Below are 12,231 nucleotides of genomic sequence, written 5' to 3' on the forward strand. Positions count from 1 at the left end.
TTCGTTCCATTACCGTTTGAATATTCAAGTACTAAAACTTCCACTGTATTAATTGGGAAATAATTCTACAGAAATCACCACAAATTGAAAACTAATAAAGCTGGATCATGATTTTCCTTTAGTTTTTATGTTTTACCTCAATCACTCTTTTGAAAAAAAAGATGATCATACAAATGGTAAAAATTTAGGAGGCAGCTGAATTACTCAGTGGTTTTAATAATATTTTCTTTTTACAGAACTTCACCATTTACTGTAGCTCCAAGACATCTTCTGAAGAAAGCAGTAAAGAAAGAAAAATAAGAGGCTGAAAAATGTCAAGCAGAGAAAACCTCCTTGGCCTTTTATACCTTCCTGTCAATAACTCTAGGGCCAGTTTTAGCTGAAGTCTGCTTCTGACATGGTAATATTTCCCATGCAATACATTTGTAGGGGCATACACATCTGCATAAGAGAGGAGAAACAAAGTAAATATCCTAAAGAAATGATACAGAACAAGCAGAAAAGCTGGAAAAAACTGAAATGAAAGATCAGAAGAAAGATATGTCTTAGCAGAATGTTATCAAATATTTTTATTTGCTCCCTTTGGAAAAACTCATTGCATTCTCTTTATTGACAGTGAAGTGTGTCTTTCTCAGCATATGTGTCCACATATCATCTCCTTGATAGTGTAAGCAAAAAGACATAGAAACGGAAAAAGAAAAGTGACTCAGGGCAATTATCTCCCAGCTTTTCAAGCAATACTCCTTTTACCTGGTACAGTTGCAATTCCAGTTGTCTTTTCCAGTCTCTAACTTGGCTTTTAGTAGCAAACAGAGCTTATTCTGCAAAGAGTTCTAGACTGTGCTATTTTACTGTTTTTAATAGTATTTCAAAGACAACAAATGAAGAAAATCAGTGATGGATAACATTCACAGAAGAGATGGAAAATTGAAGATGGACCATTTTCTTGTGTGTGTGGGGGGTTGTTCAGATTTACTGTAATAATTTTGAATGATATTTTATGCCCTCAGGGTAAGAAACTCTGTTTATTATGCATATTAATTTCCTAAAATTCCTTACCATTTTAAAAGTAGGCTCTAATCTCTCCACCTCTGCAAAAAAACTGCAGAAAAGTACTCTGAAGTCTCCAGATACATCCAGACTACTTTTAAACAAAAGTGATGCCTGACAACAGAATTTTATTTGTAAATAGCAGTTAGAATATTAAGCATTGCTTAGTCACACCAAAAGGAAGAAAATAAGGGGGAATAGCTGAGAGAACTCAAAACTTCAGTTGAGGTGTTACATATTCTTTCTAGCATCTCACTAGCATTTCACTGATCTACTCTGAGGTAGTTAAGATTTTGCATCACGTGAACTGTGAGTAGCAAAAGCCAGTTGTGATTCTTCCATGAGATTGTCACTGTGCTTGTGCACAGTGAGTTCTGGTTAATAGTATCACACAACAGGACACGAATACAGCAGAGAAACAGAAGTGCCACACACATTACCAAAAGAGGTGTGTGGAACTATTCATATATTGCCCATAGGGTTGCTTAATGATGTGCTAAGAACAGTCCTATGTTATTGTTTCTGACTGTTTACCTGCTCTTGCAGTGTTCTGACATAGTCTTCATAAGGTAATGCAGTCAGCCCTGATGATCCAGACCACTGGAGTCATTTGTATAACTGAAGTAATTGGTTTTCAAATCACATCTGTGCTGCAGAGTAAAACATTTTCTTAAGTGAGGATCTATGTAATCATCCATAAGGTCAAAGGGTCACAACACATGTGTAAGTACCTCAGAGCAGGTCTGTCTGAACACTGTGGACAAGTGCTGCTGAGTGCCAGATGGCACAAACACAATGCTAATGTGATCTTCCTCTCCTGCACACAACCGGAGCTTTGCATTCTTTGAAGACACACGCCACTGATGTGAATTAGTGCAAATCTGCCCCCTGCAGTCACCAGCCCCTTGCAAACATGGCCTTCATGTCTTTCCTCATGTTTTATATCAGCTGATCCTTGTCATCATTCAGATATACAAAGGACATATGGTGAGGATCTCTGGCACGCAGGGACTCTGATTTGGCCAAACGGGAAGCAAGCCATGAAGGACACAGAGAGAATGTTACTTTCATCACAAGCCAAGACTGTGGGAACTGTTCTAGACATTAGCAGATCTTTATGTAGAGGTTTTTCAGCGTGGAAGAAGATGCATAGCCTATTTCATGACAGCCAAAGTAAATAGTGTTAGCAGGACTCCCTTATTTCTCTATTTTTGTACTAGACATCAGAGACATTGCCAGTGTGATGGTGACTGATATAAACTCAGTGCACAAAATACCATCTTCATTGCTATTCATTGGCAATATTTTAATGCTGCTGCTGATCCTCTCCTGTAGTGACCAGTCAGGCCAAAGACTGTTGAACATTTCTTTTTTTAGGTAAATCACATGAGGGGAAGTCAGGCAAATAAAAAACAATTACAGAAAAATCTTTTAAAATAGTAGGTATCCTTATTTTTTATAAAGTTATTGAATAGGAATTTTTAGTCATTGCCTGGTTTTCATCCTCAGATAATTTAATGTCACATACAGCAAGAATTCCTGGGTGGTTTGCAGTTTGTACCACTCTGAAGAGACATTGTCTTTTCCACTTCTCTGTCCAGCAGTAATCCAAGACTCACATAACTACTCAAAGTTAGTGAGCACAGCATTAAAGCAATGTTGGAAAAGCATGCAAGTGTTTTAAATATTTTCAAATAAAAAAGAAACATTCACTGTGTTCCGTCAATTTCAGAAAAAGTTAGGTTACAAAAAACAGTTCTCTCTATCTGATCTCCTGTCACACACATAGCCACTAAGAGGGAAAATCAAAACTATGAGATGTCTCATTACCTATTAATTCAGTCATATAGCAGGGAGAGTTGGCTTGTTCATGTCTGTCCTGTGTATAGAAAAAAGCTGTCAAGAAACAAACTTAATTTAAATTTTTTAGAGAATAAGAGAGAAGAACTGTTACTCAAAATAGTTTTTTCTAAGTTATCCTGGGAGAACAAAAAAGTTTCTGACAGACAATTCATTTCAGATTTCATACCTGAAATTTAAGATACATCAAGGTTATCTCTATGCTATCAGTACAGCATCAAAAACTTCATTTTCTTGCAGGGAAAGGTAGGCCTAAAATTTTTTACATTACTTCCTAATTATAGAGTACAGCCACTGCCAGTCTTCTCAAGTTTTATTCAGTGAGAAACAGGCAGAGTAAACAGCATTAGCTTTAAAGCCAGAGAAGATCATTAGATTATCCAAATTTTTATGTGTTTCAGGCCAACACATCTTAATATGTTTAGCTACTTACTAAGCCTAATAATTTATGAATTATCCTAGTACATTTTCTTGAAAATGCTCAGTTTTTAATTATTTCCTAATGCTCCCAGAAAATCTAACCTACCTCAATAGATTAACTTTTTTTTCACAGATCATTAGTGATTTAGGGCCATTCTAAATTTAAATCTGCATAACACTAGCTCCCAATAAAGACTAGCTTTTAGTCTTTATTGTACCTCTCCATACAAATTTATGAAGCCCCTTTGTGTCTTAGTCTTGGGAAAGTAATTAAACATGGAAATCTATTCATTACTTGGTAGCCTTTAAAGATCAACCAGGCAGACTGAGGCCTTTAATTCTGTAATTCTAATGTATACTTTCCAGCTCCCAGACATTCGTGTTCTGTCCATGATCTCTCTCCACTTATGCAACAAATCTACATATCTTGAAGCTGTATAGATAAAGAGGTAAAAAGATAAGTTAAACACTGTGATGCAACACATCACAAAGGTAGCACCACTTTTTTCTCTCTGTAAAAAACTTCTTAACACACCTAATATGAACCTAGAACTCTTCCCAGGGTTTTCAGGAAGTAATTCTTCATTCTGTATTTATGGTCTGTATTCTGTATTTCTACATGTGTAGCCTTAGTTTTGCTAATATTAATGCAATATTAAATCGAGCCTGTCTTATAAATCAGTCTGGACATCAAATAATCCATATGATTATATTTTTGTGATTACTTTACATGACTGTTACCAGCAATAACTTCATAGTTCCAAATCATAAATCAAAAATATTTAATAAGCTTTGAAGGCATTAGTTGATGTGAAGCCCCTTTTCAAAAACTCTCCCAATTAATGAGTTGTCATTGGCAGTTCATTTCAGATCAGCCTGTCAACTGTTTACAACCTGTCTACAACGACAAAATACAGATTATATATAGTACAAAAAGCAAAATATAAGTGAGATTGACGAAAAAAAGAGCTTATACTGCCTTTAAAAAAAAAAAAGCTGATTGAATTCACCCAATAAAGCAGATAAAACTCAGATAAACCTGTCCACACTTTGGGGGGAAAAGTCTGAACAGTGTCTTTATTTCACGTTGGGCTTCTAATTTAGTCATTGTCAGTTAGGATCTCATAGACTGCGAGGCAGTGAACTGAATAGACATGCTCTCCTCCCACTTCTAATCTGTTTCTCCAGACTCTCAGCCTGTTAAACCAAACTGCACTTCTCTGCTTACTTGCATACTCAGGTTTGCTCTGGGAGGTGGTAAAAAGGTAGAGAGTATATAATTCTTAACAAAGGCTACAGCCACAGAAACACCATGACACTTAAAACCAGAATGGACTTTCTAAGACACATGGGATCAGAATATCTTAGTTAAAACCTGTGCTGTTACTGGTTTTGCTATGCTCAGGCAAGTGTCAACATTTTCTTACCATTCTCCAGTGCCTCTCTTCCATATGACTAGTTTTATGTCAAAACATAAAACAAATTAATCTAACTTTTATCAGTGAAGAGGAGTGCTAAATCTTATAGAGTGTGAGGAAAGTCTCAAGGTCACCTCCAAGAGTTTTTCTTACCATTGCACAACTTCAGTTAAAAAGTGACAGGAATTCTATTTAGAAATGACAGATTTACTGTACAGAGAGCTTCTTCTAGTGGAAGTTTTGACTAGATTTCATCTTCTTTGAGATATTTTGCAAATATCATGTTGCCAGTTATTATTAGACCTTATGTTAATTTAAAAATAAAAATTCCACTTGACAAAAATATTATCGTGCATGTGCCTCCTTTGGCTCAAAGCTATCAGTCATCATGATGAAGTAGACATAAGTTATGAGATTTCCATGGAGGAAAGAGTACTGGACCAGTGAGAGAATGCTATATCCCAGCTGTAGCAATAATTCCAAGCAGCTTTTAGGCAGTGAAGTCTCAATAAACTTAAACACTTTTTTAAACCAGATTTATTGATGCAGCTTCACATAATGTGGTTCTGGTTTAGGATTTTCTATTCTGGGCAGAGCCCCAGCTGGAAAGAAGCCTTAGAATATGCAATCCGTAGTCCACTAGAGTCCTCCGAAAATGTCATATACTTTTTCCTCTGCTCTTCCCTGTCCTCTCATCATATGTATCACTAATGTTGAATAATAGCGTAGTTCACTATTATATGATGAAGAAGTAAAATTAAAGTAAACCAAAAGGACTGTGTTTTATTCACTAAAAGAGGATGCATGTTACTAAGCCTACACCTGAGAGCAGTTTTTGACAGTTCCCATATAGGAATTTGCCATTGCCTTGGATATGTCTGAATGCACTTAGTGTGGCTCATTTTGCTATGGTTTTTTTGGTGATTTTTTCTTCTTTTAGTTAAGAAAAAGACAAGTCTCCTGTACATTTTCTATTTGCATGATACATTGTGTCACTCATTCATGTTATCTTGAACTCCCTTTTTTTTTTTTTTTTTTTTTTTTTTTTTTTTTTTTTTTTTTTAAGTGTAATTTGCCCTGTACTTCCCTCTCCACAGCTCTAGAATGACTTCTATTTAGATTTTGTATTTTAATCATTTCCAGGAGGTTTCTTTCCTCCTCCCTGACTAACTCAGAGGATTTTTTCCATTGGTATCTATTTCATTTCTATTTACAAATTTAAAGGCATATAATATAATTTTTGGAGTTCTAACAATCATTCTTTCCTTTCAAACATAAGCCAGTCTGGAATTCATCTCTATTCTTTCCAATAATAATTTATACACATGAAAAAAATGATTACTTCTCTTGCAAAGCACATTAGTCTTCACCATACTGTGGGGTCTCCAGGATCTCTTTAAATCTAACAAGATTCTAGTTCACTTCTAGTCTAACAAACTAAAAGCAGTGCCTGAAATATGCTGCTTTCTGTTATGCTACTAAGTATCCAAGTTTTTTGCTGCTTCTCCAAAAATTAGTATGGTGATGAAAAGATACAGTGCAACCCAGTCAGTGTTTCTTGTTATTATACAATGTGGAAAATAATGAAAAGAGAATTCTCTCAAACTGCCTCTATTATTGATACCATCAAGTCTTAATGAAAAATTACTAGAAAAAAGTCTCATGCCAAAGCTTTCTTTAACAAAGCAGTGACAATTACTCTGGCACTCTCCATTAGATTTGCATTGGGCTTGAGGAACTGCTATCCATGCTGGCCTGAGGATATCAGACAGTGATCAAGGCAGGTTCCTCAGAACTCTGACACTCACTTTGGTATCAGCCTTCAGCCATGAGACCCTCTATGGATTAACTGCAAGAATTCAAGCACAGATACACTTATTTCATTTGGGAAAATGCATTATAACTCCATAAACTGGCAAAGTCCAGTCTCACCAAGAGCAATTCAGCCCCAGAACAACTTAAAAACACATTCCTGTTGTTCAAGTGAGAGCAAAGTATAAGACGGTGTTTTATGTGCTGTGTCAGTCTGCTGTGTACCCTGGGTCTGTGTGTGACTGGGTATGTTCAAACCTCTAGTGTTCAGAAACAGCCTTTCCATATTTTGTCTCTGGTTACCACCCGAAAATAAACCATGAGCCTGGATAATGTGCCCTGAAACCTGTAAATTCATGGAAGAGAGGTAGAAGCTATTCTCACGGTATGGAAAAGATGAAGGAGCTCTTCAGGAGCAGGTAACGCTAAACACCCTTTTCCCCCATCTTGCAAACTCCAGTTTCTGATGTGATAAGTGTTATTTATTGCTCTTCTTTGGGGTATATGAATGGGAGAGACCTCTTAAGATGCAGAATTAACGTATTAGATGAAGGCATTTTATAATCTTTTAATTAACATAATTTATTAAACATAATGGTGACCGCTAATAAAAAAAAATGTTTTAAGACTATCTCAGAATCTGATGGTGAAATTATTCAGGGTCTTATACTTTCAAAATGTTATCCTGAAGCTTGTCCATAGTCAAGTCCCATAGATTACATCTTCATACAGACTTTTCAGACAGAGAATTACACCAAGGAGCTAGTGATTGATGCTGTATGGGTATGGCAGTAAGGATGTGGAGATCATGTGAGGAGAAATTGCTCCCATTGAAAGCCCAAAATAGCTCAAGCTCACAGAAGTTTAGCAACACAAAAACTTGAAGTGGCATTCCCATATAGCACTACCTAGCACTCAAAGTGGCATTCAGGGATGTCTGAGTTATACAGATCCTCATACCTTCTAGTTGAAGCACAGAGAACATCATGAGACAGGGGCATATTTATTGGGAAAATAAATGGAAAAGAAAGGAAAGGCTGCAGTTTCTTTGTTTTGTTATCCCTCTCTTATGACCAAATGCAAAATATACCCCTCTCTAATGAAGCACAAACAAAAATTCACCAATTTTAAGTACTTTTGTTGATAAGAACTCACTTTAGGTACCAAAGACAAAAGCTGGCCTGTAAAATATTGTTACCAGACCTTAAGATACTGAGTGACAAAGAAACAATGAAAACAATTAATTTGACTTGGATAATCATTAAACAATGCATATGAGAAAAGTCATGTTACATTTTATGTACAGATATAATGATGGGCTTCAAGCTAACATTTTCTGAGATATGAAAGTGAAATATTTCCACAAAACCATAACATGTTCAGCTCGAACTAGAGTGGATGTTACTAGGAAAGAATTTTAATTTATATGCTATTTAGACAATGAGTTCCAGGGGATGCAAACAGCATAAATGGAGTTCATATTACAGAGAATAGAAGACTACTGCAAAATGTGCTTCATAAGTGAAGGCGCATGGCCATCACTGAATATTTCAAATAAAGATAACTGTTTTGTTTGTAGTAAATGAGTGAGTAATTATTAATTGAACTTGTCGTTTCATATGTAAAACACAAAATTTACCATATTCAATGTAAAAATGGTCATCAATTCCAAGACTATTCTTTTTGAAAGAAATGTCTTTAACAAGGGGGGCACAAAAATTTTCTGATACTCAAGTAAGCAAATGAATCAACTACTTAAGCAAGGGGCAGAATTACTGCACTTCTATGGAATTACAGGAGTGATAAGGAGAAGTGAGCACCAAAGCTAAATTAATTACACTCATTACGTTGCGTAGTGTAATTACATTAATAACATTCTACATGGATAGTAAACTGATGCTGGTATGGTTGAAAAAATACTTATCCTTGGGTCTGAAAGCAGAATATATGTTATCAAATTATATAAATTTGTCTTTCAAAATAGTTAAGAATTATCATCTTACAGGGAAGATGCACGAAAGCTTCACAAAATATTTGCAACATGTTCTTTCTTTGGTGGACTTTTAATGGTGATATTTGATAATAATTATAATATATTTAATGATTATATTTGATTTTTTAATATCTGTCTCTGAGCAGAGGATAAGGCTTTCATATTTTTAGAGACAGTGAGGAGGTAAGTCCGGGGGGAAAGTTCAGCTATTATATGGTTAATGGAGGAGGCAAGAAGTTAAATGTAAACTACCAGAAAATATTAACCTAGGGAATTCAAACCCATAGTCCAGAGCAGTAAGTGCTGCTGACCCTCATTCCTTTTATTTTTACCTCTCCTTTGCTTTTCCATAACTGTCTTTCCCAGCTCAGGTCCAGTGCAGGTAGCCCCTGATAATGGGATGGTGAGAGCAGTGGGACATATTTCAGGCAAATACTTTCTTTCTTATCATCTTCTCATCTTTCTTTCTTATCAGGCAGCTCAGCTATTCATCCTGGTCATTGCACCAAACAGTTGTTGCAGCTCAGAGTCTCTCATGCCAAACCACCCTGCGCTGGGTAGCTCTGACAGGTCTGTAAACAGCATCTGTCTTTCTGCTGACCCCTGCATGCTTCTGACCCAGGTGAATTAGAGATCCATGGTGGACAAGGAGGATCAGGTGGGATGAAAAGAATGTCTGTGAGGTGCTGTTTTCTCTGGCCATGTTGAAATAATTAGGATTTCTACATTTCCTATGCCTAGTGTGTTCATCTATCTAATGTCTCGACTTTACCCATTTCAGAAAACCAATGTAGCCGTCTTTTATATATGATCTGAACATATATTAATTTTGTTGTTTTATATCTCAGTTACTCTCCCAACACTTTTGCTGGTCTTCACAATAGGCGACCAGTGCATGTGACCAAGGTGAGTCTGACAGTTAATTTTTTCTACATTTTTGCTTATCCTCATTTTTTGGTGTCTTCCATGGTATCATTTTCTTCTTAAAACTAATGTCTCATTCCATGCTAAAATTTCAGTTTCTGACACTTACAAGGTGTTCATACAATCCTTAATTTCCTATGTGGGAAATGTTAGGTTCCTACGTGTAGCATTGGGTTCTTTTAATTTTTTTTATAAAAGCCCCTCTACAATGAGAACCCTCATCACAGGAAGAGTTCCTTATAAAACTCTGCTTGGCTGTCTTGCTCTGTGCTGTCAAATCTCCGAGTGATGCATTTAGACAGCTGACAATGGAGTCATTTTCCACCTCACCAATCATCAAAAGTTTATTGTTTTCATGTACACTTACCTCACACTGTTTTACTCTGTGGCTTTAACCTCTCTGAGATGAAAATAGGGTCTCTGTCCTGCATTTGAGCAGCACCCAAATCACAGACTTGGAAAACTTTTACAGTGCTTTGATAAAAAATTAAGATGGTCTCAGCAATAAAGGCAGAAAATTGAACTTTGGGTTGTAGTATTGGTTCACACAGATCCAGGTTAAGTTGCTGTTGGCCTTATGCTGTTGACTTTCTCTCTGCAATGTGCCAGACCAACAACACTATTTGTTGACAGTGGTTTTCTTTAGTAATTCAGAGGTCTAGTGCAATGAAGTTGTTTGAAAAAGGTGAACAACTTTGGGATCAAGCACTACTGTAAATGCTGGCTTTATGCAATACTCTCCACCAGGACAGAAATTAGACAAAAAATTTTGAGCATGTAAGGACAACACAGTAATGGGAAAAGCTGTAATCAGAAGTATTTCTGAAGCCAAAATATTTTTTTGATTCAAATCTATGAGAAAAAACAAAAGAAAATCTGGAAGAGAGAACGATAATGTGAAAACATGACAAAATTGCAGTTTAAGTGTATCATCTCTCAGTTTCTGTTTGGTTCTTTACTGTGTTTCCAAAAACCATCCTCTCAACTTGATTCCTAGAATGTGGGACCATTAACAGATCTTAAAAGGACTACAACTTATGTTTCAGGTTAAACAGGAAAGTGACTCTGTTACGCTACTTTGTGATTTTTATGGTACTAATTTTAGTATCCCTGCATTTAAAAACTATAATGGAACATAGTGACAAACAAATGTGTAGAGGGGTAGTTCAGAAAAGCTGGGAATAATTTCCAGCTATTTAGAGCATATTGAGCGTCAAAAAGGGGCCAAACAGAAAGAAGGGATCCATGCCACAAATGTCTTCAAGAATAGTTTGTTTCCAGAGAAAAAAAAAAAAAAACAAAAAATAAAACATAAAAAACAAACAAACAAAAGAAAAACCAAAACAACCCAAAAAAACCAAAACAACAATAACCCCAAACCAAACCGAACCAAACCAAACCAAACCAAACCAAACAAACTCAAAAAAACCCACCAAAACAAAACAAGCAAACAAAACAAAACAAAACAAAACAATAAAAAACCACACACACACACACACACACACACACACACAAAAAAAAAAAAAAAAAAAAAAAAAAAAAAAGAAAGAAAAGCCCCTCAGACCTACTAAGCCATATCTAAGCCATATGATATCTGGGAAAGAAAACTACGGGATTTTATTCTTTTAATATTTCTTGATTTTTTTTCCCCCCTCATAAATATTTTAACTTGTCATACTAACCTCTAATGTGCGTATTTGTAACATCTGTGGATCTTCCCTAAGAGAGGGGTTTTAACACTTTCAATTCACTAGAAAGAAGATTTCTTTATTTTTTTCAAAGGTGAAGCTCTTTAGATTTGAAGCACATTAAATTTGAGCTCAAAAGCTTTATTAAATAACCCAAATTAGGTCTTTTCATTGGAATTTAGATATCAAAAAAGTAATTTTCAGAAAAAAAATCCCCCAAATACTTCAATTCTTTTCAGTCCCTTTAGGAAAGAAAGAAGAAACTTTTTTTTAGACCAAGAAGCTAGCAAGCCAGAGTGGAAATACCAAAGCAGGACTAAGGAAAAATGCTTTTCTTGGGGCCTGATTGCCTATTCTGAGCCTTATCCTTTCTACTCTGCCAAAGTGTTTTAGCCAATAATGCTTCTATGAAGTATGTTACTCACAGAGATAGAAAGCTATCCTTATCACCATTTAAACCACTGGGATTTTCAGTATGAATATTGCTTTCGACACAGATTAGAAGGAGACTTGAAAACTTTGCTCTTACCAAAAGAACGTGCTTGCAGAAAGTTTGAAAACCAATGCAGTCAATCACAAATATATAGAGCGCAGGACAACCTTCTAACTGGGACTATAGATGGAGCAAATGCTTCTAAAATTGTGGGTTGGACTGCTTAGAGCATCAGAGAACCTTGCACAGCTTTGGCACCGTAATACACTGAACATATCTAAAGAAGGAAGAAAACCCCTTTGGATAACAAGGCAGCTCTTTGCTATTTGATGAGGAACACCAGGACAAAGTTTTCCTGCTACCGGGTAGAGGGAAAAGTGCTGGGCATGGAAGCTAAGGGGCCTATGAAGCCCACAGTGAGGAAAAGGGTAGAGTTAATATTTAATTTGAAGGGACTAGCTTGAACGGTCAATTAATCTCAAGAATTGTGATTTGAGCATAGTGATCAATGTGTGTTGTCAATTATTCTGAGTCTGACCATAAAAACCTCACTGGATACTAGGTTCTTAGTAAAGCAATCACATGAGCTTGCAACAGATGAGATAGCAAGTGGGTAGCAAATGTGACCAATAC

The sequence above is a fragment of the Sylvia atricapilla genome, chromosome 1 (assembly GCF_009819655.1).
Source record: "Sylvia atricapilla isolate bSylAtr1 chromosome 1, bSylAtr1.pri, whole genome shotgun sequence".
In the NCBI taxonomy this organism is placed as follows: Eukaryota; Metazoa; Chordata; class Aves; order Passeriformes; family Sylviidae; genus Sylvia; species Sylvia atricapilla.